At 35.5% G+C, this 3,770-nt stretch overlaps 1 protein-coding gene across 1 annotated transcript in view; it reads right to left on the reverse strand.

The window, feature by feature from the left end:
* The window catches only part of slc5a10 (solute carrier family 5 member 10), a 59,325-nt gene that overhangs the window by 23,357 nt on the left and 32,198 nt on the right, over nucleotides 1-3,770 (reverse strand). The gene's annotated exons all lie outside the window — the stretch shown is intronic.

The raw sequence follows: 3,770 nt of genomic DNA on the forward strand, positions 1-3,770 counted from the left end.
TGTTATGGTCAGATGAAACCAAAATAGAACTTTTTGGTAGAAACACAGTTTCTGTTGTTTGGAGGAAAAAGAATACTGAATTGCACCATACCCACTGTGAAGCATGGGGGTGGAAACATCATGCTTTGGGGGTGTTTTTCTGCAAAGGAACCAGGACGACTGATCTGTGCAAAGGAAAGAATGAATGGGGCCATGTATCGAGAGATTTTGAGTGAAAATCTCCTTCCATCAGCAAGGGCATTGAAGATGAGACGTGGCTGGATCTTTTAGCATGACAATGATCCCAAACACACAGCTAGGGCAACAAAGGTGTGGCTTCGTAAGAAGCATTTCAAGGTCCTGGAGTGGCCTAGCCAGTCTCCAGGTCTCAACCCCATAGAAAATCTGCGAAGGGAGTTGAAAGCCCGTGTTGCCCCCTGACAGCCCCAAAACATCACTGCTCTAGAGGAGATCTGCATGCAGGAATTTGCAAAAATACCAGCAACAGTGTGTGAAAAGCTTGTGAAGAGTTACAGAAAACGTTTGGCCTCCGTTATTGCCAACAAAGGTTACATAACAAAGTATTGAGATGAACTTTTGGTATTGACTTAATCTTATTTTCCACCATGATTTGCAAATAAATTCTTTAAAAATCATACAATGTGAGTTTCTGTTTTTTTTTTTCCCCACATTCTGTCTCTCACGTTTACACACGTTGACAATTACAGGCCTCTCTAATATTTTCAAGTGGGAGAACTTGCACAATTAGTGGTTGACTAAATACTTATTTGCCCCACTGGATGTACTTAGCAAAAAAAGGTGAAATAACTAAAACGCCTAATATTCTAGTATCTTTAAAGTAGCCACACTTTTCTCTGATTACTTTTTTGCACTCTTACCATTCTCTTGATGAGCGTCAAGAAGGAGCCACCTTAAATGGTAGACTTCACAGGTATGCCTTTTAAGAGTTAATTGGTGGAATTTATTGCTTTATCGATTTGATTGGAACATTTATTTTTGTTGCACTGAATGAGGTTTGTCTAAACTTTTGGCCTGTACTGTATGTATAATGTTTGGATACATGTTTGTGTGCATGTGTGTGAGAGTAAGGCAAATTAGCCTGATCCAGATATTACTTAACTTCAAGTAATTAGTAGTATTTTTCAGGTTTTGAAATTGCAGCCATTTTTGTTACATATGTGCCCAAAATGTAATCTGTGCGATTTACAAATATTTGGGAACAAACAATTACTGTGTTGTGAGTGAAAGTCATGGCGTTAGCCTCTATGATTAAATATATATGGCGGAAAACACAGACAAGACTGAAAAAGCAGTTTCTGCTCTTTAAAAGAAACTGCTGTGTTTTAAGCCAAAACATGTTGTGTTTGATAGAACAATATGTCTATATGCTGCCATAGCAGATTCATGGCACATTAAGCCCCTGAACTATTTTTAATTTGTCCGTTTTACCCTGGAAACCCCCATTTACAGGCGTCGCGCAACGACGTTTGTTTCAACCCAGCCATAAAACGAAGGTAATTAATTATATCTATTATTCAAAATGTCTGTCATTTTTAGCTTAGAATCATTAATTGATGTCTTTTTGTTTAAAAAAAACTTTTAAAAATTATTAACTCGCATATTTTAAACTTTTAAACACATTATGTCACAACGAAAAAAATGGCATCTGTAAAAAAGTCATGGAGACCTACCTCATAACCATCGCTTGACTGTATTTTTTTTTTTGTTACTGTCGCATTTTCTCTGATATGTTAGATAATAAATAATTGATCCAAACAAAGGAAAGTTGAAAAAAAAAAACATTTAAAAGGGTAAATATATGAAAAAGAAAATCTCAACCACTCCTTGATGTCTGCGATTTCTGCATCGCGACCCTTGTTATATTACCATGTTTCACCCATAAAATCCCCAAAAATCCAGCTGTGGCCATTCAAAGCTGTGTCTTTACAAGGTAAGTACGCGATAATATCTCGTGAAAGTCATGCCGTCTGTAATTTTGCTCTCGTGTGCTGTCACCTTCAGATAGGGTTTTGCTGTTTAAATTTTTTTTTTTTAATGCCCTCCTGTTCCAAATTTTTCTTCCCCCAGAAAATATAGATTTTAAGCTTTCAATGATGTATCACACATGCATATCGGACAATTTTAAAATTTGGCCAAAATGGGGGTCTCACAGCGGAACTTCAAGTCACCTGAGTGTTTTCCACCATTCACATATCACGTTTTAGGACAAAGCGCTTTGTCCTTGGAGTTTGCTGGGAGAGCTGATTGCACGAGTTGGTGTGTCAATCTTGTGATAAGACGGCATTGTGTATCTCTTCTATTACTTCTCATTAAACTATGGTGTGCTATTTATTTTATATTAGTAGTGTAGTCCTACCGTAAATATGAAAATGATACTATTTCCGGATTAATTATATTACGTGTGTTAGAGTAATGCAAACAGTTAGACGGTGCCTACGAGAACCTGTACCATATGTATGTGTTAGACTATATATGTGTTAGACTAATGCAAACAATTATATGGTGTGTGCGATGACAATATCTTTTCCCCTTCAATATATATATATATATATATATATATATATTTATATACAGTATATATTTGTATTAGGGCTGTCAAACGATTAAAATTTTTAATCGAATTAATCACAGCTTAAAAATTAATTAATCTTAATTAAACGCATTTCAAACCATCTATAAAATATGCCATATTTTTCTGTAAATTATTGTTGGAACGGAAAGATAAGACACAAGATGGATATATACATTCAACATACTGTACATAAGTACTGTATTTGTTTATTATAACAATAAATCAACAAGATGGCATTAACATAAACATTCTGTTAAAGCGATCCATGGATAGAAAGACTTGTAGTTCTTAAAAGATAAATGTTAGTACAAGTTATATTCAAACCCCGCTTAATGCTTAATGTTTTCGTTTTAATAAAATTTGTAAAATTTTCAATCAAAAAATAAACTAGTAGCTCGCCATTGTTGATGTTAATAATTACACAATGCTCATGGTGCTTAAACCCATAAAATCAGTTGCACCCAAGCACCAGCAGAGGGCGACAAAACACCAAAAAACACAAGTAACAAGTGGACATGACACTGCTGTCATTTTAATCTGTTTGAGCGGGGCATGTGCGTTAATTGCGTCAAATATTTTAACGTGATTAATTTAAAAAAATAAATTACCGCCCGTTAACGCGATAATTTTGACAGCCCTAATTTGTATATATATATAAAACTATCAGTCTTTGTTTGCTGTCTGTAAAGTTTTATGCTTGTACGCTACGTTCACTTACATCCTATGTAAGTTCTGGGGGCTAAGCCTCCCTGTTCTTAAAACCTAGTGACGCCCCTGGTAGAGGCCTAATGTGCCCTTTGATTGGATGGCACTATTGAAAATGAATGAGTTGCTTGTGAAAGGCAGGCATCTGTAATTCATGAAAGCAAGTAAATAACTCGAGACATGCGTTTGAGCCACACGAGTATTTCATTGTGGCCCAGCAATCAAAATTGGGTTAGCTTTTCACTGATAATCCATTTGAGGCTGAGAATTACAGTATGTCACTTTTTTTTTTAAAACAACACTCTGATGATATTTGTTTTACCCTAATAGATCATTACCTCATATCAGCATGTTCAGCAATCTGTCTACTCTACTCATTCTTACGTGTTTTTTTTTTTTTTTTAATCAGCAGCTACCATAGTTTGTACATAAACAAGACTTTCGGGCGAAAACAAGTTTATCTCCCACTTCC

This window comes from Corythoichthys intestinalis, chromosome 8 (genome assembly GCF_030265065.1).
Source record: "Corythoichthys intestinalis isolate RoL2023-P3 chromosome 8, ASM3026506v1, whole genome shotgun sequence".
Lineage (NCBI taxonomy): Eukaryota > Metazoa > Chordata > Actinopteri > Syngnathiformes > Syngnathidae > Corythoichthys > Corythoichthys intestinalis.